The following is a 27536-nucleotide window of genomic DNA, read 5'->3' as shown; positions in this document are numbered from 1 at the left end:
TGATAGTAAAATTGTGCTTCTGTGCGCCCATGTCAACCAGCGGGTGATGCTCCTCGTAAATGTTATGTAGGAAAGTACTGGGTCTTGGAGTGACTGAAGAATAAAAATTATTGAAGTTAATGATCAAAACTTGGGGCAGCAATGAACGAATGGAAGAAGATTTTGATGAAGCAACTTATTGGAAGCGACACTCTTATGTGTGTCACCAACATAGTAGAAATCGTAGTGGCTGACATCACAAGCTACAAGGTGTCCAGTGTGTTGTTAGAGCGTGTGTGGTGGCTGCCGGCCAGATGCTCAGAGGAGCATTTTCATCCTACGTCCTCATTACTTTTTTGTGGATTCCTATCCTTGACCGTTACCATCCTCCCTCTACACCTCCCTATAGTATCATGGAATTTATCCCCTGATGTATTAAAAGAAGTCCTTGACAGTTAACCTCCACCCTCTACCCCCTACTCTAGTGCCATGGAAGTTATTTCCTGCTGTCGTAAAACACGTCTTATCATCCCGTTCCTTGTCACAGTCATTGTTTTCCACATGTTCCTTTCTTCGCCGATTCTGCAGAGGACGTCCTCATTCATTACCTTATCAGTCCACCTAATTTTCAACATTCTTCTGTAATACCACATCTCAAATTCTTCGATTCTCTTCTGTTTTGCTTTTCCCGCAGTCCATGTTTACCTACCATACATTCCCAGAAATTTCTTCCTTAAATTAAGGCCTCTTCTTGATATTCGTGGACTTCTCTTGACCAGGACTGCCCTCTATGCCAGAACTAGTCTGTTATTTATGTCCTCCTTCCTCTGTCCATCATGGGTTATTTAGCTGCCTTTGGAGCAGAATTCCTTAAATTACTCTGTTTCATTACTCTCAATTACGATGTTTCTCATTGTTCTCATTTCTATTACTTCTCATTACTTTTGTCTTTTTTTCGATTTACTCTCAGTCCATGTTCTCTACTCATTACACTGTTCACCCCGTCCAACAGATCCTGTTATTCTTCTTCACTTTCACTGTGGATAGAAATATCATCAGCGAATCTTATCATTGATAGCCTTTGACCCTCGATTTTAGTCCCACTTTCGAACTTTCCTTTTATTTCTGTCATAGCTACTTCGATGTGTAGATTGAACAGTATGGGTTCTGGGTCTTCCAGTCTTATGTTACCCTTTTGGTTGTTGGGTGTACTTTGTATTATCCGCTATTCCCTACAGCTTACCATAATTTTTCTCAGAATTTAGAACATCTTGAACTATTTCATATTATCGAACGCTTTTTCCAGGTCCACAAATGGTTCAAATGGCTCTGAGCACTATGGGACTCAACATCTGTGGTCATAAGTCCCCTAGAACCTAGAACTACTTAAACCTAACTAACCTAAGGACATCACAACCATCCATGCCCGAGGCAGGATTCGAACCTGCGACCGGAGCGGTCCCGCGGTTCCAGACTGAAGCGCCTAGACCGCACGGCCACAGGTCCACAAATCCTATGAAAGTATTTACTTTAGTCTTGCTTCCATTCCACAATGTCAGAACTGCCTGACTGGTACGTTTACCTGTCCTAAAGCCAAGCTAATCGTCATCTAACAGTTACTCCAATTCCTGTCCAATTCTTCTGTATATTATTATTGTCAGCAACTTGGATGCATGAGCTATTGAGCTGATACTGCAATAATTTTCGTAGTCGTCTGCTCTTGCTATCTTCGAAACTGTAGGAATGATGTTTTCCCGAAGGTCTGACGATACATCGTCAGTCTCACACATTTCGCACACCAACGTGAATACTCGTTTTGCTCTCAGTTTACCCAACCATTTTAGAAATTCTGATGGAATTTTATGTAGCCCTTCTGATTTGATCCTAAGTCGGCTAGGCCTCTTTTAAAATTTGATTCCAGTACTGTATCCTCTCTCTCTTCCCTGTCGACTTCTGTTTCTTCTTCCATCACGTCATCAAACAAGTCTTCCCCGCACAGAGGCCTTCAGTGTACTCTATCCACCTACCTGCTTTCTTCTTTGCAATTGATAGTGGAATACCCATTGCACTCTTAATGATTCCCCTTTGCATTTAATTTCAATAACGGTTGTTTTGACTTTTCCTATTCAGCGATTTTTTAAACTCCTACACATTTTTCACGTGGCTATTTCACCTTAGCTTCCCTGCGCTTCCTATTTATTTATTTCCAAAGTAATTTGTGTTTCGATATTCCTGAATTTTCCTGAAAAATTTTGTACTTTCTCTTTTTGTCGATCAGCTGGGTATTTCTTCTGTTACCCATGGTTTCCTCGCAGTTATCCTGCTTGTACCCAGGTTTCTTTTTACAACTTTAGTGATTGCTCTTTCAAGAGACGTCCATTCCTCTTCAGATCAACAGCGTACTATTCTATTCATTATCGCAGTATCTGTAGCCTCAGAGTACTTCAAGCGTGTCTCGGCTTGCCTCAGTACTTTCTTATCCCACTTCTTTGCGCATTGATTCTTTCTGATTAGTCACTTAAACTTCAACCTAATCTTCATCATTACTAAAATGTCATCTGTATCTATACCTGCTTCTAGGCACCCCTTTTAATACAATATCTGCCTAAGTATGATGTAATGTAACTGGAATCTTCCCATATCTCCCGCTTCCAAGAATATCTCTTCTGCTTGTAATTCTTGAACAATTCGTTGTTACTAACTGATGTTTATTTTCATCTCTTGTTCCTGTTACCAAGCCCATATTCTCCCGTAATCCTTTCTCCTACTCCCTCCCCTACAACCGCAGTCCAATCCCCACGGCTATTAGATATTAATCTCTCTCTGTGTACTGAATTATCGGTTCAGTATCCTCATACACATTCTCTCTCTCTTCCTCTTCTGCTTGCGATGTCGGCATGTATACCTCACCATTTTCGGCTCGCATAGCTTACCTACTGTGTCGATGTTTCTTTGATGTCAATTCTGACGAGAGCAAACCTATCACTGGTGATGATTTTTACTGAAAATTTAAGCAGTGGTTGCGTTCCAACTTAGGACCCAGGACGTTTTGAGTGCCAATGAAAGACGGTACCATAAAATACGTCACCACAAGACTACCGGTTCTCTCTGGGTTACTACTGGATTATTGTTTCTGTGTTACAGAGGGCGGAGGAGGTTCAGGGCACCCGCTGGTCCTTCGGGTGTGAAACTACCCCTAAAGGTGGAAGGATCAGCAATGATCAATGCATGAGGATTCAGAAGAATGTCGTGATGATCTCTCCATTGGCAAAAGACTCCAGAACAGACCCGCATTCGGAACTCCAGGAGGGGGCTGCCATGGGGGAGGTGAACATGAGAAAAAGATTGAATAATCAACGAAAGGATAACGTTCTACAAGTCGGGGCGTGGACTGTCAAATGCTTGAATGGCGTAGGCAAACTACAAAATCTGAAAAGGGAAATGCAAAGGCTCAACCTAGATATAGTACAGGTCAGTGAAGTGAAGTGGAAAGAAGGATTAATGGTCAGATGAATATATTGTAAAATCAGCAGCAACAGAACATGGTATAATAGGAGTAGGATTCGTTACGAATGGGAAGGTAGGGCAGAGAGTGTGTCACGTTGAACAGTTCAGTGATAAGGTTATTCTTAACAGAACTGACAGCAAACCAACACCGACAACGATAGTTCAGGTATACATGCCGACGTCACAAGCTGAAGATGAGGAGATAAAGTGTACGAGGATACTGAAAGGGTAATAAAATAGGCAAAGGGGGTGAAAATATAACAGTCATTGGAGACTGGAATTCAATTGTAAGGGAAGGAGTAGGAGATGGAAATTGCGCTTGGGACAAAGAACGAAAGAGGAGAAAGACTAATTGAGTTCTGTAATAAATTTCAGCTATTAATGGCGAATAGTCTGTGCAAGAGTCACAAGAGGAGGAGGTACACTTGGAAAAAGCCGGGTGATACGGGAAGATTTCAGTTAGATTACATCATGGTCAGGAGAGATTTCGGAATCATACACTGGATTGTAAGGTGTACCCAGGAGCAGATATACACTCAGATCATAATGTAGCAGTGATGAAGTGGTAGACTGAAGTTTAAGAGATAAGAAGAATTAGTGGGCAAAGAAGTGCGACATACAAGTACTAAGGAATGACGAGATACGCTTGACGCTCTCTAAGGACTTAGATACAGCAATAAGGAATAGCTCAGGAGGCAGTACAGTTGAAGACGAATGGATATCTTTAAAGGCGGCAATCACAGAAGTTGGAAAGGAAAACATGGATGTAAAGAAGGTCACTGCAAAGAAATCATGGGTAACAGAGGAAGTACGTCAGCTGATGGAATAATGAAGAAAGTAAAAAAAAAATGTTCTGGAAAATTCAGAAAAGCAAAAATACAAGTAGCTGAGGAACGAAGTAAATAGGAAGTGCAGGGCAGGCTAAGAAGAAATACCTGCATGATAAATATGAAGAAATCGTAATAGAGATGGTTGTCGGAGGACTGACTCAGCATATATGAAAATCAAAACAACCTATGGAGAATTTAAAAGCAAGGGCGGTAACATGAAGGGTGCAACGGTAATTTCCACTGTTAAATGCAGAGAAGAGAGCGGGTGGGTGGGAAGAGTACATTGAAGGCCTCTATGAGGGGAGAGATTTGTCTAATGTGATAGAGGAAGAAACAGGAATCGATTTAGGAAAGATAGGAGATCCAGTATTAGAATCAGAATTTGAAAGAGCTTTGAAGGACTTAAATCAAATAAGGCAGAAAGGATCGATAACATTCCATCAGAATTTTAAAATCATTGGTGTATAGTATGTACGTGTACATGACTAAAATCTCAACTTTAAACACTGTCTGTCTGCGAACTAAGTAAAAGAAGTTAACACAGGAGCACAAACTTACAGAAATTCTCCCTAACGAAAAAATGCCATGCATAGCTTGCACAATTGAACATCAAAAGCTGTGCGAACACTCATGGAAACCTCTCAAACTTGAGTTACACTCTGTAAGTTTGAGAGAATTTCAAGAGTGTTCACACAGCATTTTTTCATTAGGGAGAATTTCTGTAAGTTTGTGCTCCTGTTTTAACTTCATTCGCAGTCAGATAATGTTTGAAAGTTGATTATTTAGTCATGTGCACTTACATGTCCTCTGGCCGCCACAATCAGCAGATATCAACATTGTTAAGCTTTTGTGCTCTACTTTGGAGAGAAAAGTGCGTGACCCACTTCATCGTTACCCGAACTTGGCACTACTTAACAGGAAGACTGGTATCATATGCTCCTGAACACCATACGAGATCTGTATTTATCCCTTCCCAGACGACTGGAAGCTGTTTTGAATGCCAATAGTTTTTTACACCGTATTAGGCATGGTAAGGTGTTGTGTTTTTCTGTTTCCATCATTTCGTCCAGTCCCTGTATAATTTATGTTTAAAACCTTTAGACTTCAACAACATAAAATTGTGAAAGATAATATGTTAGTTCTCAACGCGTGACAACATAACTCATAAAATTGGTTTCCTCAGACATACATGTCAACATTTGCGCCTCTAGTGGCACGAACAACGTCCAATCGTTACTGAATTTCTCTCCATGCGTATGCTAGGCACTGCACGGCGAGATGTTTAAATGTATTGCTCATGGCCGTCTTCAAATCTTGTAGGTGTGTAACCTGGGGTAATGGTGATCGTGGCAGCCACTAAATCGAACCATCTCTTCCAGTCCACCTACCTGGAAACTTTGAAATTTGCCTGTTAAACAACACTTTCGTGTCATTTGCGCTTTTGCTTTCTTTAAATTGCTAACACGTTTTTGCATACAATTTGCAGAGGTATCTAACCACCATACAATCGGATGTTTTCTATTGATTCTAATCTTAAAATGGTCTAATGTAGAAAACTCTTCAATGCATAATGACATAATCCAAGAAAATATATTTACATATAATTGTTGCAAAGTCTGAAGCTCTTACCACCATATTCAGCATAATTTATCGCATGGGAACGCCAATGTATGCAATTACAAAGATTCGCCACAGCAAAGCCCTATCCAAGAATCACGGGAGTCATTCATGTTTGAAAACCTGGAAATTATACGTGTAGAGAGCGGGAAATTTATTACTAATTCATGCGAGAAACTATATAGGGCAGAAATATTTCAATATCTCCTTCATAGATAATCACAGACTTGATGAAGAGCATATTGGCAATGGGTATCGCAAGCTTTCATCAATAATATGTGCTTCAATATGATGCATGATAATTAATTATATATGAAGAAGTTTTCAGTACACATATTCCAACTGTGCAGCAAATCACCTGAGTGGCACTTCCTGCTTGCAAAGAGTAATCGGTCTCTCAGTCTCTGAAATACCATGTGGCTTAATACACGTCCAGGCTCGCAATTCATCGCGAAACTAACGTGTGAAATGATAGTAATCAATTGTACAAAATCTAATACCTGCCGACTGACATATCTTACACGTTGTATATTAAACATCACTGCAACTAACAATAACGATAGCGTCAAATCTCTAACTCCAAACATCAGCTTGTAACGCCGGAAATGCATATCCTCCTATTTCCATCTATTGCACTGCAATTTTGTTTCCTTATTTTGTCACCTAAAGATATGACATTTCTGTCTCTTTATATATTGTAATTATTTTACTGTTTGAGATATATATATATATATATATATATATATATATATATATATATATATATATGTGTTGGTTTTTTGATTTGTGAATATTATTTGTATTTATACGCTGGGTCTGGCCTGGGGAAAACTATGCTATCGAACGAACACATCGATAGGTCGTGTGGAGAACCAAAGTGTTTAGGATCTTTGGTAGAATTAACTCTGTCGCGTGGAGCGCGAGCAGAGCGGGGTCTGCCTGGAGTAGCGAGTGGAGCAGGTGTGTTGTGTGACGCTCCCGCGAGTTGCCGCGCTTTCGGGGTTGGGCAGCATGTAATTGCGCTCGACTTGCTATGATAGTTTCTGACACGGTGTCGCGGACGGGAAGCATTAGCTGGCGCACATCAAGAGCCCGTTTCGCCTGGTGACCATGTCGAGAAGAAGGCGCGCCAACATCCAGCTTCTGCAACAGCGACGGCCGACAATGAGTGACTGTCGCCACCTCCTCGATCGACGGCTTCAAACCTTCAATCAACCAACAAGGAAGACTGGAAGCACGTAAAGTTTTAGAACTGTATGGCAGATCTCAGCTTTTCAAACTTTTAAAATTGTTGCATCACAAAATTACAGCAACTTAGCATGAACGTTTGTTGCTCATTGTCCCAATTGCATTACCAAGCAGGGTCCCTTCCTTTTCCGGAATGAACCCGAGTGTCGTTGAAATTCAAACGCCAGCATCATTCGATTTCACTGCTTTAATTCCAAAGTTCAGTTAGGTATTCATAGCTGGCTACAATATTTAGATTACACAAGCACAAATTAAGAGTGCGAGTTTTGTTACCGTATTTTAGTTTACCTGTGACTGCAGCTCAGCTTGGTACGTACTAAATTTTACTATTGTTAATTGTTCAGAATCATTTAATGCAAGTTTAAAGTTAAATCACTCATTTCTAAATTGCGTAGATTCAAGTAGCTTTTAAATGATTGTTGAGGTAGTCCAAGACTAACCGTATTTTACTGAATTTCGATGTGCTTCAGAAAGAAAGCTCACTATTAATTTCAGTCGCTAAATTAACATTCGATTTTCCGGTTTTATTAATTCTGTTGCTAAATTAAGTCAGAGTGAAGCGAAATTTATTACTTCTGACAAACTTTCAGTTTTCACACTACACGTGTCAACCTTCAGTTGCCACGCTTCTAGTGCTGATTATATGTGTAATAACCTTTCTTTTTCAGATACAATAGTAATTGTCCTTAGGACTGGCGACAGTAATTTCCCCCAAATCTCAAATATCTAACTACCGCTAGTTAATTGTTAACGTAACGGCCGCACATTTACTTTCTTTATTAACTTTACCCCTTTTCAAAATTAATTTCCACCAGTTCCATTTGCATTTTTCCTTTCATTTAGATGTAACCCTTTCCTCCCTCTTTACCGACAAATTAACTTCGGTGACGATTACTTTTCCCAAATTTCCATTAGGTACACGCGGTTTAATTTTTCACTGTCATTAAGGTCGATAAGTGAACCATGGACCTTGCCGTTGGTGGGGAGGCTTGTGTGCCTCAGCGATACAGATAGCCGTATTGTAGGTACAACCACAACGGAGGGGTATCTGTTGAGAGGCCAGACAAACGTGTGGTTCCTGAAGAGGGGCAGCAGCCTTTTCAGTAGTTGCAAGGGCGACAGTCTGGATGATTGACTGATCTGGCCTTGTAACAATAACCAAAACCGCCTTGCTGTGCTTGTACTGCGAACGGCTGAAAGCAAGGGGAAACTACGGCCGTAATTTTTCCCGAGGGCATGCAGCTTTACTGTATGATTAAATGATGATGGCGTCCTCTTGGGTAAAATATTCCGGAGGTAAAATAGTCCCCCATTCGGATATCCGGGCGGGGACTACTCAAGAGGATGTCGTTATCAGGAGAAAGAAAACTGGCGTTCTACGGATCGGTGCGTGGAATGTCAGATCCCTTAATCGGGCAGGTAGGTTAGAAAATTTAAAAAGGGAAATGTATAGGTTAAAGTTAGATATAGTGGGAATTAGTGAAGTTCGGTGGCAGGAGGAACAAGACTTCTGGTCAGGTGACTACAGGGTTATAAACACAGTCAAATAGGGGTAATGCAGGAGTAGGTTTAATAATGAATAGGAAAATAGGAATGCGGGTAAGCTACTACAAACAGCATAGTGAACGCATTATTGTGGCCAAGATAGATACGAAGCCCACACCTACTACAGTAGTACAAGTTTATATGCCAACTAGCTCTCCAGATGACGAAGAAATTGAAGAAATGTAAGATGAAATAAAAGAAATTATTCAGACAGTGAAGGGAGACGAAAATTTAATAGTCACGGGTGACTGGAATTCGAGTGTTGGAAAAGGGAGAGAAGGAAACGCAGTAGGTGGGTATGGATTGGGGCTAAGAAATGAAAGAGGGAGCCGCCTGGTAGAATTTTGCACAGAGCACAACTTAATCATAGCTAACACTTGGTTTAAGAATCATGACAGAAGGTTGTATACATGGAAGAACCCTGGAGATACTAAAAGGTATCAGATAGATTATATAATGGAAAGACAGAGATTTAGGAACCAGGTTTTAAATTGTAACACAATTCCAGGGGCAGATGTGGACTCTGACCACAATTTATTGGTTGTGACCTGTAGATTAAAACTGAAGAAACTGCAAAAAGGTGGGAATTTAAGGAGATGGGACCTGGATAAACTGAAAGAACCAGAGATTGTAGAGAGTTTCAGGGAGAGCATAAGGGAACAATTGACAGCAATGGGGGAAAGAAATACAGTAGAAGAAGAATGGGTAGCTTTGAGGGATGAAGTAGTGAAGGCAGCAGAGGATCAAGTAGGTAAAAAGAAGAGGGCTAGTAGAAATCCTTGGGTGACAGAAGAAATATTGAATTTAATTGATGAAAGGAGAAAATATAAAAATGCAGTAAGTGAAGCAGGCAAAAAGGAATACAAACGTCTCAAAAATAAGATCGACAGGAAGTGCAAAATGGCTAAGCAGGCATGGCTAGAGGACAAATGTAAGGATGTGGAGGCTTATCTCACTAGGGGTAAGATAGATACTGCCTACAGGAAAATTAAACAGACCTTTGGAGAAAAGAGAACCACTTGTATGAATATCAAGAGCTCAGATGGAAACCCAGTTCAAAGAAAAGAAGGGAATGCAGAAAGGTGGAAGGAGTATATAGAGGGTCTATACAAGGGCGATGCACTTGAGGACAATATTATGGAAATGGAAGAGGATGTAGATGAAGATGAAATGGGAGATACGACACTGCGTGAAGAGTTTGACAGAGCACTGAAAGACCTGAGTCGAAACAAGGCCCCCGGAGTAGACAACATTCCATTGGAACTACTGACGGCCTTGGGAGAGCCAGTCCTGACAAAACTCTACCATCTGGTGAGCAAGATGTATGAAACAGGCGAAATACCCTCAGATTTCAGGAAGAATATAATAATTCCAATCCCAAAGAAAGCAGGTGTGGACAGATGTGAAAATTACCGAACAATCAGTTTAATAAGCCACAGCTGCAAAATACTAACACGAATTCTTTACAGAAAACTAGTAGAAGCCGACCTCGGGGAAGATCAGTTTGGATTCCGTAGAAATACTGGAACACGTGAGGCAATACTGACCTTACGACTTATCATAGAAGAAAGATTAAGGAAAGGCAAACCTACGTTCCTAGCATTTGTAGACTTAGAGAAAGCTTTTGACAATGTTGACTGGAATACTCTCTTTCAAATTCTAAAGGTGGCAGGGGTAAAATACAGGGAGCGAAAGGCTATTTACAATTTGTACAGAAACCAGATGGCAGTTATAAGAGTCGAGGGACATGAAAGGGAAGCAGTGGTTGGGAAGGGAGTAAGACAGGGTTGTAGCCTCTCCCCGATGCTATTCAATCTGTATATTGAGCAAGCAGTAAAGGAAACAAAAGAAAAATTCGGAGTAGGTATTAAAATCCATGGAGAAGAAATAAAAACGTTGAGGTTCGCCGATGACATTGTAATTCTGTCAGAGACAGCAAAGGACTTGGAAGAGCAGTTGAACGGAATGGATAGTGTCTTGAAGGGAGGATATAAGATGACCATCAACAAAACCAAAACGAGGATAATGGAATGTAGTCGAATTAAGTCGGGTGATGTTGAGGGAATTAGATTAGGAAATGAGACACTTGAGTAGTAAAGGAGTTTTGCTATTTGGGGAGCAAAATAACTGATGACGGTCGAAGTAGAGAGGATATAAAATGTAGACTGGCAATGGCAAGGAAAGCGTTTCTGAAGAAGAGAAATTTGTTAACATCGAGTATAGATTTAAGTGTCAGGAAGTCATTTCTGAAAGTATTTGTATGCAGTGTAGCCATGTATGGAAGTGAAACATGGACGGTAAATAGTTTGGACAAGAAGAGAATAGAAGCTTTCGAAATGTGGTGCTACAGAAGAATGCTGAAGATTAGATGGGTAGATCACATAACTAATGAGGAAGTATTGAATAGGATTGGGGAGAAGAGAAGTTTGTGGCACAACTTGACCAGAAGAAGGGATCGGTTCGTAGGACATGTTCTGAGGCATCAAGGGATCACCAATTTAGTGTTGGAGGGCAGCGTGGAGGGTAAAAATCGTAGGGGGAGACCAAGAGATGAATACACTAAGCAGATTCAGAAAGATGTAGGTTGCAGTAGGTACTGGGAGATGAAGAAGCTTGCACAGGATAGAGAAGCATGGAGAGCTGCATCAAACCAGTCTCAGGACTGAAAACCACAACAACAACAACAAGTGAGGGAGAGGTTACAAGCTCCGATTTGCTTACAACTCATCGCCACAGTTTCTAAAACACACATCTAGCACATTTGAACTTCGTTGACTTACGCTTGATGGGCCGAACCATGGAACTCACCAAAGAGGAAAAGGTGTTTCGCAAAGATATAACAGAAACAGCTATCATGACCTATCGATAGCAATTCCATGATACCTCTCTAAATTGTATGCAAAAAAGAATTTGCAATTTAAAGAAAGCAAAAGTGCAAATGACATGAAAGTGCTGTTTAACAAGCAAATTTGATAGGTGGACAGGAAGTGATGGTTTGATATAGTGGCCGCCACGATCACCCTTACCCCAGGTTACAGACCTACGGACTTGAAGACGGCCATGCGCAATACATTTAAACGTCTCGCCGTGCAGGACCTACCTCATTCCGATATTTGAATCCATCGCATGCTTCGCCGCAAGTGCTTGCGCTCACAGACTGAACATACAGACTAACAAGACAATTACAAGACGAGGTCAACGTAGTGTACTCCTGAGAATGAACGGAGCCGTCAACACTACGTCACTGGAGGCACTTGTGTTGTGATGAGGACCTGACCTATACACAAAACAACACGTTATAGAGCTGCACTTTACTGGATTAAGAGGGACAGACTCGATAAAGTGGGCGAAATTACTGGAACCAACATTATGATCAAAACAAAAATGAAACAATGGCGGATTCAGACATGCCAGAGAGAGTGGGATACATCCAACAAGGGTCGCAGAGTACACTCTTTCTTTCCTAATGTACACGAAAGACTACAACTGAAACATGTCGACCCAAGCCGGGGGATGGTCCATTTCCTGAAAGGCCACAGGCCGTATCCGCTACATTTAAACCGTATGGAACTAAGTAACGATGAAATATGCGTATGTGGAGAAATTGGGACATCAGAACATGTTACACTGCTGTGCAACACGCTAGCACAACTGAGAGCTATGGAGAACGATAATGACATAGCCAGAATAATACGTAATCCCGATGACTGGAATACAATAAACAAAAAATGGTTCAAATGGCTCTGAGCACTATGGGACTCAACTTCTGAGGTCATTAGTCCCCTAGAACTTAGAACTAGTTAAACCTAACTAACCTAAGGACAGCACACACATCCATGCCAGAGGCAGGATTCGAACCTGCGACCGTAACGGTCTCGCGGTTCCAGACTGCAGCGCCTAGAACCGCACGGCCATTTCGGCCGGCAATACAATAAACAGCGTAGCCGATATTGTATCGAACACTCTGCACGAAGAATACAACCGCCAAATCCCATAGGGAAGGAGGCGTAGACAGGCACAAACAACACAACAAACCACATGGGAGGACACAAACACGAGCACAGATTCGGAAACCGAGGAAAGAACACTAAATGAACATGAATCAGAAGGGATCATCATGTAAGGGACCAAAACCAATAACGCATGACACTGCATGCCACAACACAGTCACAAACAACACAATAATCATAAAACAAACACCGACACCACACACTAAGAGTGTAATAATAAGGTAATGTCGCTTGGGAGGTGAAGGCTCGAAGAACTTTTATTCCGTGGCTTCTTCTCCCCAATGAAATACTGCATAGTGTTTAAAGTATACTGCACACAAGCAGTAATGTATTGCTCGTCTTACTGTGTGTAGACAATTATTTTCTCTTCTCTATTCAAAGCTACAATCAATGAATTTTATACATATATATATATATATATATATATATATATATATATATATATATATATATATATATGAGAGAATGAGAATAGCTCGAGCCGGCCACTGTGACCGAGCAGTTCTAGGCGCTTGTATCCGGAACCGCGTGACTGCTACGGTCGCGGGTTCGAATCCTGCCTCGGGCATGGCTGTGTGTGATGACCTTAAGTTAGTTAGGCTTACATAGTTCTAAGTCTAGGGCACTGATGACCTCAGATGTTAAGTCCTATAGTGCTTAGAGCCATCTGAATCATTTTTTGAACTTTTCTGACCGTGAATGATACTTGCAGCGTATTTGGAATATTACACAGGTGCCGTTAGCGGCCAAATGCAATTGCGCAACCTACAGGTTTGCTAACGTCTGCATTTATGCTTAAGCATGTGTTCTTCGCAGTATTTCCACAGTTTTCTGTTACCACTACAGATATCATGTACGGTGCTACTTCAGCAGTTGTGATACGAACAAACCTTTTTACATGCAGTATCGTCAAATACGCACTTTTTTTTGTCATTCATAACTTCCAGTTATTTCCTATTTTCTCGCTTCAGACTTCGGAGCTATTTATTTGCAGATCACTGCAACCTTTTCTGTTTGCCGGATCCGGTCCGCAGCTGACGGCGTGATTGGAGGGATGGCAGCTGCGCCGTGACGCGGCAACACTCCCGGCGGCACTGTTGTGCCGGTTGCCGGCTACGGCCTCGCCAGGCGCAGAAGGGACGCATCGCATCGTATCGCATCGCCATTTACAGCGGCAGGCGCGATACATAATGCAGGGCCCGCGCGCGAGCGGGGGCGGGAAGGTTGGGGGGCGGCGGGCGCGTGAGGGAGCGGGGGAGGCGCGAGAGGCGGCCCGGGCCCAGCTGCAGCGGCGGCGTCGGGGGCGGGGGCGGGGAGGCTTCCTCCGCTCTCCTCCCTCTGTCCGCCGGCGGCAAACAGTTCCGGGAGGCCTACGGCGGATCCAGCTGGGGCTTACCGAGCTACGTGTGCCGAACGACCCGATAACTACATAACGCCCACTCGTCGTATGTTTGTATTTGGAGCTGGTCCTCTTCTCGAGAGGCTGTGCTATCGTATGTTAAAACCGGACTTGCCAGTTTCGTATGCGTATACAGACAACTGTACTCATTCTATCTTTGCAGACGTACAATTTCGGAGTGAACTAACGTTCCACTTAAGAGGACACAGTCGCCAAGAGACTTAAAAAAACCGAAATATTTTTTATCTTGTTAATTCCCTAGTTATGTGGCTACAAAATGCCATTCAAATTTGATAATTATGTCTGGAGTTGTTGATTATTTTTCATTTTTCAAGGTATTTAAGTAGCACCCCTACTTTCGTCTTGCTGAGGTTTGTTGTGCTCTGCAGCAGCGAAAGAAAAGGTTCAGTTGAATGATTCAAAATCGGACCCGATGTTATGACGTCAGTTGGCAGAAAGATGGACATTCATCCCCAAACGCCATTGTGTCAGCCACTTCTTTCGATTCTGCAAATGCCCAGGACATTGAAATAATTACTAAGTTCTATGACATTTGCAGTGAAATTACCGATATGCGACGTATGTGCAAAGAGGACTATAATGTTTCTAGTGGAGGCAAGGAAGTCGTTGGTGTTCTTAACATTTTCAGAAGGTCGTGACACTCAAGATGCGTCCTGTATACAGACTTTCTTCGGAATTGGAACGGTAAGACTTATCAGAAAGTAGAAGAAGAGAAACTATATAGCCCAACAGTCAAAATTAATAAACAGGTGTGTGTAAGACGTGTATATAAAAGAAAGGAATCACCGATTCTGAAAATATGCAACCCAAGATCGGTGACAAAGGTTGAAGTACACAGGCTGCAGAATTATTATGGTATGGCCAATTAGGAATAATTGCAAAAAACGCAGAAGCAATGAGAATAGCTTTCTGGGCCATATTCTTTCATAAAGTATCAACGGTTGAGGACTGACCACTTTATTTTTCCCCACGGGAAAACTAAAGCACGTGCAAATTCAACAACATAGCGAAAGATTTCAATTATAAGCATAAATATTCAATTCTAGAAACTGTCCTACTTGCTGTCAAACCTTAATCAACAAGTGCTCTTGATATTCAGAACTCTGTTATTTTACACGGCTGTCAAACACCAAAAAGTAAACACTTACAGTTTGATGTTCTTGACGAGACGATGTGTATCGATGGCGTGTCGAAGAAGGCTGTTGTGTTATGACTTTTGGGAACAAAGCATGGTATGAATACTAGAAAGGGACTGGATCGCATGCGCTGTCCTTACATTTCTATAGTAAATACTATCAAGGAGGCTAGGATAGCCAGAAGATCAACGAACAGAAGGAAAGAAAATGAAAAGGACGAGGCTCAATCACAGTATAGTCCTGGAATGTTCTAAAAGTATGTCTGTGTGGTAGTGTACATTAGTTTCTAATATGTAAAACGTGAACACAGCTTTTTCAAAACTACATTTTTCAGATATTCTGCTACACTTACCTCACAAACTATAATAATTACATCAAACCGTCAGTACCTCTTACGAATAAAACAACAATTAATCATACACTACTGGCCATTAAAATTGCTACACCAAGAAGAAATGCAGATGATAAACGGGTAGTCATTGGCCAAATATTTTATACTAGAACTGACATGTGATAACATTTTCACGCAATTTCGGTGCATAGATCCTGAGAAATGAGTACCCAGATCAACCACCTCTGGCCGTAGTAACGGCCAAGGCCTGGGCATTGAGTCAAACAGAGCTTGGATGGCGTGTACAGGTACAGCTGCCCATGTAGCTTCAACACGATACCACAGTTCATCAAGAGTAGTGACTGGCGTATTGTGACGAGCCAGTTGCTCGGCCACCATTGACCAGAAGTTTTCAATTGGTGAGAGACCTGAGGAATGTGCTGGCCAGGGGAGCAGTCGGACATTTTCTGTATCCAGAAAGGCCCGTACAGGATCTGCAACATGCGGTCATGCATTATCCTGCTGAAATGTATAGTTTTGCAGGGATCGAATGAATGGTAAAGCCACGGGTCGTAACACATCTGAAATGTAACATTCTCTGTTCAAAGTGCCGTCAATGCGAACAACAGGTGACCGAGACGTGTAACCAATGGCACCCCATACCATCACGCCGGGTGATACGCCAGTATGCCGATGACGAATACATGCTTCCAATGTGCGTTCACCGCGATGTCGCCAAACACGGATGCGACCATCATGATGCTGTAAACAGAACCTGGATTCATCCGAAAAAATGAGGTTTTGCCATTCGTGCACCCAGGTTCGTCGTTGAGTACACCATCGCAGGCGCTCTTGTCTGTGATGCAGCGTCAAGGGTTACCGCAGCCATGGTCTCCGAGCTGATAGTCCATGCTGCTGCAAACGTCGTCGAACTGTTCGTGCAGATGGCTGTTGTCTTGCAAACGTCCCCATCTGCTGACTCAGGGATCGAGACGTGGCTGCACGATCCGTTACAGCCATGCGGATAAGATGCCTGTCATCTCGACTGCCAGTGATACGAGGCCGTTGGGATCCAGCACGGCGTTCCGTATTACCCTCCTGAACCCACCGATTCCATATTCTGCTAACAGTCGTTGGATCTCGACCAATGCGAGCAGCAATGTCGCGATACGATAAACCGCAATCGCGATAGGCTTCAATCCGACCTTTATCAAAGTCGGAAACATGATGATACGCATTTCTCCTCCTTACACGAGACATCACAACAACGTTTCACCAGGTAACGCCGGTCAACTGCTGTTTGTGTATGAGAAATCGATTGGAAACTTTCCTTGTGTCAGCACGTTGTAGGTGTCGCCACTGGCGCCAACCTTGTGTGAATGCTCTGAAAAGCTAATCATTTGCATATCACAGCATCTTCTTCCTGTCGGTTAAATTTCGCGTCTGTAGCACGTCATCTTCGTCGTGTAGCAATTTTATTGGCCAGTAGTGTATAAAAGAAGGGAACGGTAGTGACATCATGGACAAATTTACACGCTCGACGTTGTTTATGCAGAGCTACATATCTTTTTCTTTTTCTTAAAAAAATCGTTACTCATAACATGTACAAATTACAGTAACCAATTTTATTTGATTCGGGGATGGTGTTTCATCTGGATTCTGTAAAAATTTCAGATCTTTATCACTTTCGTCAGAAAGTGTACCTAATGTATGCTCATTTTGACATTGATTCCTTATGGCAGTCCCTTCGTGAATCTGTCCCCTTAAGTTACGGACTTTCATTGTCACTTTACCTAAAATCGGCAGAAGGAGATCGCATTCTGCTACAGTATAAGACAATGGCCGATCATGTCTGCCTATTAACATAGTGAAGGAAATTTTGCTATTATCGAGAAAGTGTTTCGTGCTTCCTTCTTAGTTACAGAGTCGATGAACCACAGCTATGAAATGAACTGACGTATAACCATCAGAAGGTATTGTGGACAGTCAATGGAGTGATATAAGACCCTAATAATTTACGTGGCATTGGCTATCGTCACTTGTATTAGAATAAACTTTAATTTTTTGTGCTTCACTGTGGCACTGTTTTCGCTGGGCATCCATTATCAAGTAAATGGTTCAGTCCGTCAAATTTATTTATAGGGGGTTGGCAAAATTTGGAATCGCCAGAAAAATAACACATTACTACACCTAATAGGGTGTAGGAGAATCGTTAGCACTCAAAACTGCTTCCAGTGGGGACGGAATCCATAAATACAAATACTGTGTGGTTTACACGAGAATGGCATACCACCCTTTCTGCAGAACAGAGGCAGACTCCGGCAAATATTATGTGGGTGTACAGCAATAATGTACCTTCTCTCCAAAGCAGACCACAAAGGCTCAATAAAAACAGATCAGGTGACTGTGGGGTCAGAGCAGATGCGACAATTCAATCTGTTTTTTACAAAACCAGTCCTGGACAATGCGAGCTGTGTGAACGGGGCTCTGTCGCCTTGGAATACAGCATCACTAAGGGGAACAAACACTGGTCAGCAAAATCACTCATGTAAACCTTGGCAGTAACGCGATCATGCAAGGTAACCACGGGCCCATGGAATACCACGATACTGGAGGCCAGATCATCACCGAACCCCCGGCATGTGTCACGCTCGGGACCTATAATCGGCCAGAAGTTGGGAATGGTGTGAAACAAGACTCTCCCAACCAAATGACTTTGTCAGATTGCGCCATAGTCCAGATTTTATTGCTTTTCCTGTTAAGGGCGTTAGCATCACTGACGAGTGATTTTGGAATTTCAGCTCTACCAAGATTACGGAGCTCCCTTTGTGTTGCTTTAGTGCTGACAGGGTTCCAGAGTGCGACTTTCAGTGACTTTTGCAACCGACTTCCTAATATTTTTTGTTGCAATCCCCTTCAGTGACCGCCCGTCACAGTCAATCTACATACTTTCGTCCCAGTTGTGTCTTAGCTGACGGGATTTTTCCGCTTTCCCTCTATGCGGTAAAGGCTACATCTTCGATACGGCGCCTTTTGAAACATCAAACACATCGGCTACCTTGGTTACCTAATCACCTGCCTTAGAAGCATGAACAATATAACCGATTCAAAAGCACTGCGTTTCCACATAATTCACTCAAAATTACATAGAACGCTGGCCACGACCGATACTTGCAACGCTTTGAGGACATTGCACAGAAGCCATCTGTTGTTAAATATAATAGTGCAATCTGGCAGTTTGGTCAGCGGCTGCATTCGTCTTCAAGCATCTTTTCTCGTGTTGTTTCCATGTTTTTATTCACCCCTTTTCACGAAGGCAGATCTTAAATGGGCCATAGACTGTTAAAATAGAGTTGTGTGGAGTTAGCATAGAGATCAAATGCGATAGTACGAGCTACACATTTGTTATACCATCCAAGTAGCTTTATTGACAAAATACAGTCGAAATCTGTCACATGTTTCATGTTCTTAGGTTCTGGTTACTCGACAAAACCTGTTCAATAGTAAGAATGACAAAATAAAAGTATATTCTACTCCAGTAGCCAATGCGGTGCCTTATTGCGATTCAAAAAATCATGAAACAGCGCCAATTATAATACAAGCGACAATATGTCTTGAGGGAAACAATGTGTAGAAGGTGGTAACCTTACCAGTTTAACTGGCATGAAGAGTGCTGAGAAAGTGACCACAAAATAATTAGTGTCAAAGTGAAACTCATATTCGAGCAATGGTTTCGTTAATGTCCTAACGCTCTGTTAGCATGCGAGAGCACAAACTAAGCAATTATAACAGGTGGATGTGAAGCACAATGACAAAAATATGTAGTTGATAATGAAACGAGAGAGTGACAGGGCGATAAATTAACTAAACTCCTATTGACAAAGCGCGACACACACACACACACACACACACACACTCACACACACACATTACAGAAAGCTTACGTGGCTATGTCCTGAGGTTGGATTCAGCCAAAGGAGGACCATACACTCAAATAAGCTTAGTTCGAAACCCCCTGCAATTTACGTATAGTATTTTCCAGCTGTGGAATCAGGCTGGCGTCTGTTCTTTCAAATAAGAAATACTTCGTCCACTATCACAAGGAAATTATTAATACTCGTACACAAAATTATATCGAAAGCTTAGTGTATTTAACAGTATAGTCTACTCCCAAAAGTTGTGATAAACCTAGGTACTTTCATGAACGCAGAATGCCCTAGAGAATGCCCCAGAGTAAGTAATTTAGTGGAACAAAATACAATGAGTCTATATTCTGAAGTTGTGTTTGACCCTGTGCGCCTTGTGACTGGTCACCGTGTGACTATAGTTTGCCCCACACGGAAACAGAGGTGCCCAAAGTGAACATAGGTGTGCCTGGAATCAAGCACAAGCTCATGTTGATGAAGAGCAACACAACCTAGATGAGTGCCTCTACTTGCGTGTGGGGCAAGAACAGTCGCACGGCGACTTGGCTTAAGACGCAAACATGTAATACGTATATATTGCACTACAAGTGGTTCGTTGTGTCAATGGCTTACACCGAACGTGTGCTAGCTTCCTGCTTATACCGTCCAGGTGCGTGTTTCGGCTGTCTTCTCATTTATGAAACACAGATTTGGTAAACAGTACCGTAAGATAGTTAATAGTCAAGGTGGATCCTCAGATCCTGGCACTCCTTTGTGCGTAATGTCATAACAGAGAGTGAGATTATGTTGCACAATGTCTTACAAACTGCACTCATCACAGGAGCATACGTCGACTGTACTTTATCAGCACATGAAGCCTAAGGTACGCAGACGAACTAAGTATCACCAATATTTCTTTATGGTAACTCAACAGATGATTGTCTGTTCATCAGAGTGCACGTGAGTTATGGTTTGCTCATGTAAATAACAAGAAGATGCCTAAGCAAAGTGTACACTGAAGTGGTTGAATACAAAGAATTACAAGGTTCAGCGTACAACGAAACTACAAACACTCTGCGATATTTCAGCCTAAAACTGCAACATTTAAATTTACTAGCAGAAGAAATATCATCTGCGCAACTGTTAATTCTTGCTGAGTGGAAAGCTAGTCCTTTACTTCAGGAGACGATAACATCTTTGAGTTTACTGTATCACGAAGTGGAATAAATTACACTGAGGCGATAAAAGTCATGGGACAGCGAAATGAACATGTGGCAGATGACGGTAGTATTGCGTCCTGAGGTACTCAGGTAATTCATGAGAAACAGCTTCCGACGTGATTATGGGCACACAACGAAAATTAACAAACTTGCGGAATGGTAAGTGCATCTGGACGAATGGGACATTTCATTTCAGAAATCGTTAGGGAATACAATATTCCGTGATCCACAGTGTCAAGAGTGTGCGAGAATACCATTTTTCAGGCATTATCTTGTAAGTAGGCTGTTTATGTTTTCTTATCGGCAACGTTACCTAGCGCTCGGTATGAAAATCACTGGCTGTGCTGTGTGCAGTCTGTGGCTAGTTTGGATTGTTGTCTGCCATTGTAGTGTTGGGCAGCGGCAGCTGGATGTGAACAGCGCGTAGCGTTGCGCAGTTGGAGGTGAGCCACCAGCAGTGGTGGATGTGGGGAGAGAGATGGCTGAGTTTTGGAATTTGTTATACTGGATATTATGAACTGCTATATATATTATGACTATTAAGGTAAATACATTGTTTGTTCTCTACTAAAATCTTTCATTTGCTAACTATCCCTATCAGTAGTTAGTGCCTTCCGTAGTTTGAAGCCGGCCGCGGTGGTCTAGCGGTTCTGGCGCTGCAGTCCGGAACCGCGGGACTGCTACGGTCGCAGGTTCGAATCCTGCCTCGGGCATGGGTGTGTGTGATGTCCTTAGGTTAGTTAGGTTTAATTAGTTCTAAGTTCTAGGGGACTTATGACCTAAGATGTTGAGTCCCATAGTGCTCAGAGCCATTTGAACCATTTGAACCGTAGTTTGAATCTTTTATTTAGCTGGCAGTAGTGGCGCTCGCTGCATTGCAGTAGTTCGAGTAATGAAGATTTTTGTGAGGTAAGTAATTTGTGAAAGGTATAGTTTAATGTTTGTCAGGGCCATTCTTTTGTAGGGACTTTTGATAGTCAGATTGCGTTGCGCTAAAAATATTGTATGTCAGTTTAAGCACAGTCTTGTATAAATTTTTCTAAGGGGACGTTTCAATCTTAACAACGAACAACGAGGCGGCCGACGGCCTTCACTTAACGATCGAGAGCAGCGGACTTTGTGTAGAACTGTCAGTGCTAATAGACAAGCAACACTGCGTGTAATAGCCGCAGAAATCAGTAAGAAATGTACGATGAAGGTATCCGTTAGGGCAGTGCGGCGAAATGCGGCGTTAATGGCCTGTGTTTGCAGGCGACCGGCGCGAGTGTGTCTGCTAACAGCGCGACATCGCCTGCGCACTTCTCTTTGGTTTGTGGCCATACCGGTAGGACTCCAGACGACTTGAAAACTGTGGCCTGGTCATATGAGTCCAGATTTCAGTTGGTAAGACCTGATGGTAGGGTTCGTGTGTTGCGCAGACTCCACGAAGCAATGGACCCAAGTTGTCAATGACGGACTGTGCAGGGTGGTTGTGGCACCATGATGGTGTGGCCTGTGACTAAATGGAATGACTGAATCTGGAAATGGTTATGTTCGGCAACTTGGAGGTCATTTGCAACCATTCACGGACTTCATGTTCCAAAACAACGATGTCACGTCACCGTGCCACTATTGCTCGCGATTGGTTAGAAGAAGAATATTCTGCACAGTTCAAGCGAATGATTTTCCCACCCAGATCGGTCGACATAAGCCCATCGAAGACTTATGGGACACATTCGAGAGGTCAGTTCATGCACAAATTCCTGCACCAGCAACACTTTCGCCATTACGGACGGCTATGGAGGCAGCATGACGCAGCATTTCTGCAGGGACAACAAACAACTTGTTGAGTCCATGCCGTGTCGAGCTGCTGCACTACGACGAGCAAAAGGAGGTACGACGCGATACTAGGAGGTATCCTGTGACTTCTTTCACCTTATGCCAACGGTCTTTCCGCAGTGGTAACACCGGTTCCCGTCAGATCACTGAAGTTAAGCGCTGTCGGGCTGGGCTAGCACTTGGATGGGTGACCATCCGGTCTGCCGAGCGCTGTTGGCAAGCGGGGTGCACTCAGCCCTTGTGAGGCAAACTACGGATCTACTTGATTGAGAAGTAGCGGCTCCGGTCTCGGAAACTACCATACGGCCAGAAGAGCGGTGTGCTGTCCACATGTCCTTCCATATCCGAATCCAGTGACGCCTGTGGGCCGAGGACGACACGGCCATTCGGTACCTTTGGGCCTTCATGGCCTGTGCGGGAGGAGTTTAGTTTCGGTTTAGTTTGTCACTTTATTGTAATGTACTCGCAATCAATAATTTATAGGTAGCCCATGAGCTACGAATCCACTGCGCGCAAGCACGCGAACCGGTAACTACTCGCGGAGTGATCTTTACCAACCAGTGCCAAACTAACCTCACCACGAAAACTAGTCTTTATCGCAAGAAATAAATTATTATAGTCTCACTCGATATTTTATGCATTTCGGTAACTGCACGTAAACATGGGCTTCGGTTCGACAAAAGCAGTCTTAGCCTCAAAATCAGAGTACAGCACAGACTACACTCCTTCACAGAACAGTATCGGAACAGCGAAACTAGAATAACGGTGAACACTCTTCAGACGAAAAGAGCACATCGGCAGCCACTCGCGGATAACTTCCCTTGGTCAGAAGTAAAAATGGTTCCAAAAATAACATTGCAGCAGTAATCAAGCTAAGAGGTTTCTATAGAGCTTGTATGGATTAATGGGAACTAATTATAGCAGACTCACGTAGAGTACTGCAATGATAATATTTATTAGAAAGAAAATATAATGGAAGGAAACTGAACTGCCGAATAAACAGATACCTTCCAATATCCCAAATGTAATAATTGCCGGAAATAGGCGACATTCCAGGACATTCAGTGTCACCTCTCTCGATCCTACGGTACCGACAGGAAGTCTCAGGATGTGTAACATAATACAGGGTATTAGGGATATAGGTACAGATATTGTGATAATGGGTACCTCATTACGTAGCCAGTTCAGTGTGTTAGTTGTTTTCTCTCTGTGCCTAACGATCTTTCCGCAAGCACATCATATAACTGACCACCTGATGTTTTCCGCAGGGTCGTAGCTGCACCACAAAATGGGCTACACCTATCAGTGTGTACTGCCTATTTTCTGTCGATTCGTCCACACTTCAGTCCCTGAACTGCTGCCGAGGGTAAAATAATTATTAGTTGCTTGTTCTTGGCGTAAGTACTAGGAGATAGTAACCAAACAAAACATTTACTACTCATAACAGCTATAATTGTTACTCTACAAATGAAGCAAATACTGATGTAATGTCGTTCAGTACACCGTCCTCTGTAACCAGTAGATATAAATCTACACTTGCGACCTTTCATAATACAAGAGTTACAATATCAAAAACACCACATATTGTAGAGCTAGTACCCGGTGATCACGTGACCCATCACTGCAACGTAAACATTCCAGTAATACTATGTGCAGGTGACAGTCGGTTGTATGGAATCAGTGTAGACGTGGAGACGAGACCGAACGGCAGAGGGGAGCAACAACGTTTAGAAGCTGAATGAAGTTGACCGATGTATTGGTGTACCAGCGAGGACTGTCAAGGTGTCTACATCGGGAATGGTACACCACGGGCAACCGTTTGACACGGCTGAACTGGGTCGGAGATAAGTGTCTCGCGTAAACAATAACAAACCCCCAGGAATTCAAAAATGGTTCAAATGGCTCTGAGCACTATGGGACTTAACATCTGTGGTCATCAGTCCCCTAGAACTTAGAACTACTTAAACCTAACTAACCTAAAGACGTCACACACATCCATGCCCAAGGCAGGATTCGAACCTGCGACCGTAGCGGTCACGCGGTTCCAGACTGTAGCGCCTAGAACCGCACGGCCACACCGACCGGCCAGGAATTCCTGCTGTCAGTAAATGAAGTATCATGTTAACCACTTTCCGAGCGTACATTACGAATGAAAATGTTTTCACTGGCCATTTGTGGTCAGGTGCCTCGCTAAAGGCCCGTGTTCATACCTGTATTGGCACATACAGCCGCACATCTGCAGTGGAAAAACAGCTTCGAAATTGGGCAGCAGCTGAGGATGATCTGCAGGAGTCCGACGAAGCGTGACTTTTCCCCTTTTCAAATGATGGAATCCGTCGAGCACGCCACAGGCTTAGTGAGGAATTTAACCAGCCACGTGTGGAGCGTGTGGTTCAGGCTGGAAATGGTTTTGTGTTGCTTTTTGTACCGCGATTTGGGCCCACTCATTGAGGTCACCGCTAAAAAGGACCAGGCTGACTATTTCCACATTCTCGGTGACTTGTGTTATCCCCCCGTTTACATCTTGATGATTATGCTGTGGGTTCTCCCCACTGAGCATCTCACAAGATAGCAGGTATTTTTTTCTGAGCTGACGAATACTTACACCTAACGCACCATCAATGGTCTGTCAAATCATCGTATCTTAATCCTTTGAGAACGCCTGGTACTACTTGTAATTGCAGATGAGGTGATAAAATCATCAGTGTCTCCGGTTGGGTATGAAGTAGCCTAAGAAATTTGTGGGCCCTCTGCCTCTGTGAATTGAGATTATTACTGAATCTAGAGGTACTGTCACAAGCATTAGCATTTTGTCCGATGTTCTTATTAGTGTGATAATTACTTAGATACGTAGTGCCTTATGTCCGTCAAAAGTGTACCGCTATAACATTCCCGTACTTCAGTGTTCATATTTCTAGTCAGTACACACATTTATATTCCAGCCTAAGTATTTCGCTGGTATTCTTCCTCCGTCACCCAACTTCTCTCATACTACGCCAATCTTTTTCGTGTGCCTGCTACAGCCAATGTCAATGATCAGTTGTACGATGGGTTTCACAGGCGATAAACATTCATTGATTAGAAGGTTATAAAGTGATCTTACCCAGGCTGTCAATGTTCCTCAAATTAAAAATGTTACCATAAACTGTACATATGTATCAAAAGAACCCTAAAAACACTTACATTGGTGGACATATAGACGGCAAATTGAAAGCATGTTGATGCGCATAAGAACTTGACAATATCTCAAACGCCGAAAGAGGTCACTAGTGGATAGTAATAAATTTCTAATTTTTACAGAACTTCACATCCACCGTCGACCCATGGCTTTCATCTTCATTAATGCTTAAATATTTTATCCCTGTCCGCTCAAAAATATTCCAGGCCTATATTTCCCTCTGGTGACAAGGTGTTCACGAAAGCCTCATCACGATCGACACTGTTTTCTACTAGTTGTTATGTTGTAGCTTCCATCTTAAACTGTTGATTGTGAATTTATTGCAGATTCCTTTCGATAAAAGTCATTCTATTGTGCAACATCATATATTGTGTGGTAGCCTATGATTGGAACATAATGAATTTTTAATGCTTAAATTCATAAGTGAGAAGGGAGTAATTAAATGTAAACTATATGGGTACCAGGGGATGTGTGGCGTGGACTGGGCCTTTTTTTAGGTTAAAGGGTCTCGGGAAAACACAAAAAGACCCCTAGTCTCAAAGGGGGCTCTAGTCTCAAAGGGTGCAGGTCGAACACAAGAGCAACGTAAATACTGGAAACATCGGCATAACAGTTGTAAACTGTAGAACCTGTGTTGAGAAAGAACCGGGGCTCCAAGCGCTAATAGAAAGCACTGATGCACCAATCGTTATAGACACTCAAAGCTGACTAAAGCTGGAAATAAGTTCAGCCGTAATTTTTGCGAAAAATCTAACAGTGTTCCGGAAGGATATGCTAAACACAGTTGCTGGTGGTGTGTTTGTTGCTGTTAGAAGTAGATTATCTTGACGCAGAGTTGAAGTAGGTAGTTCCTGTGAGCTAATATGGGCAGAGGTCATTCTTACCAAACGGAATAAAATAATAATTGCACACTTTTACCGGACTCCCAATTCAGATGATACAATTGCTGAAAGGTCAAAGAAAACTTGAGTTCAATTTCAAACACGACCCGACTTGTAATATGTTAGTTGGTGGTGATTTAAATTTCCCCTCGATATGTTGAAGAAAACAGATGTTTAAATCAGGAGGTACGCATAAAACAAATGAAATTATTTCGAGCAGTTAGTTCATGAGCCCACGCGAATAGAAAGCGGTTGTGAAAATACACTTGACCTCTTAGCAGCAAATAATCCTCAGCTAATAACAAGAATCAAAAAGGATACCGGGATAAGAGAACACAGGGTTGTCGTGGCGAGACTGAATATAGTAACCCCCAAACCCTCCAAAAATAAGCAAAAAGTATACTTATTCAAAAAAGCAGAAAAAATTAACTTTACGCCTTCCTGAGAGACAATTTCCACTCGCTCCAGGTTAACAATGTAAGTGCAGACTGGATGTGGCTTGAATTCAAAGAAACACTATCGGTAACAATTGAGAGATTTATACCAAATAAACTAACAAACGACGGAGCTGATCCTCCTTGGTTCACGAAACGGGTCAAAACACTGTTGCAGAAACAACGAGAAAAAAATACCAAATTTAATCGGACGCAAAATCTCCAAGATTGGTGATCTTTTACAGAAGCTTGAAATTTAGCGCGGACTTCAATGCGAGATGCTTACAACAGTTTCCACAAAGAAACTCTCTCGAAACCTGGCAGAAAATCCACAGAGAATCTGGTCGTATGTGAAGAATATTAGCGGTAAGAAACAATCAATGCCTTCTCTGCGCGATAGCAATGGATTTACTATAGACGACAGTGCTGCCAAAGCAGAGTTACTAAACACAGCCTTCCGAAATTCCTTCACCAAAG

The 27536-nt window shown here is 42.5% G+C and overlaps 1 pseudogene; it reads left to right on the top strand.

The window, feature by feature from the left end:
* Nucleotides 1-22667: 22667 nt before the first annotated feature.
* LOC126096166 (5S ribosomal RNA) lies at nucleotides 22668-22785 on the top strand (annotated as a pseudogene).
* The last annotated feature ends 4751 nt before the right edge of the window (nucleotides 22786-27536 follow it).

This window comes from Schistocerca cancellata, chromosome 8 (assembly GCF_023864275.1).
Source record: "Schistocerca cancellata isolate TAMUIC-IGC-003103 chromosome 8, iqSchCanc2.1, whole genome shotgun sequence".
Lineage (NCBI taxonomy): Eukaryota > Metazoa > Arthropoda > Insecta > Orthoptera > Acrididae > Schistocerca > Schistocerca cancellata.
This window is presented reverse-complemented; position numbering and strand designations above follow the sequence as displayed.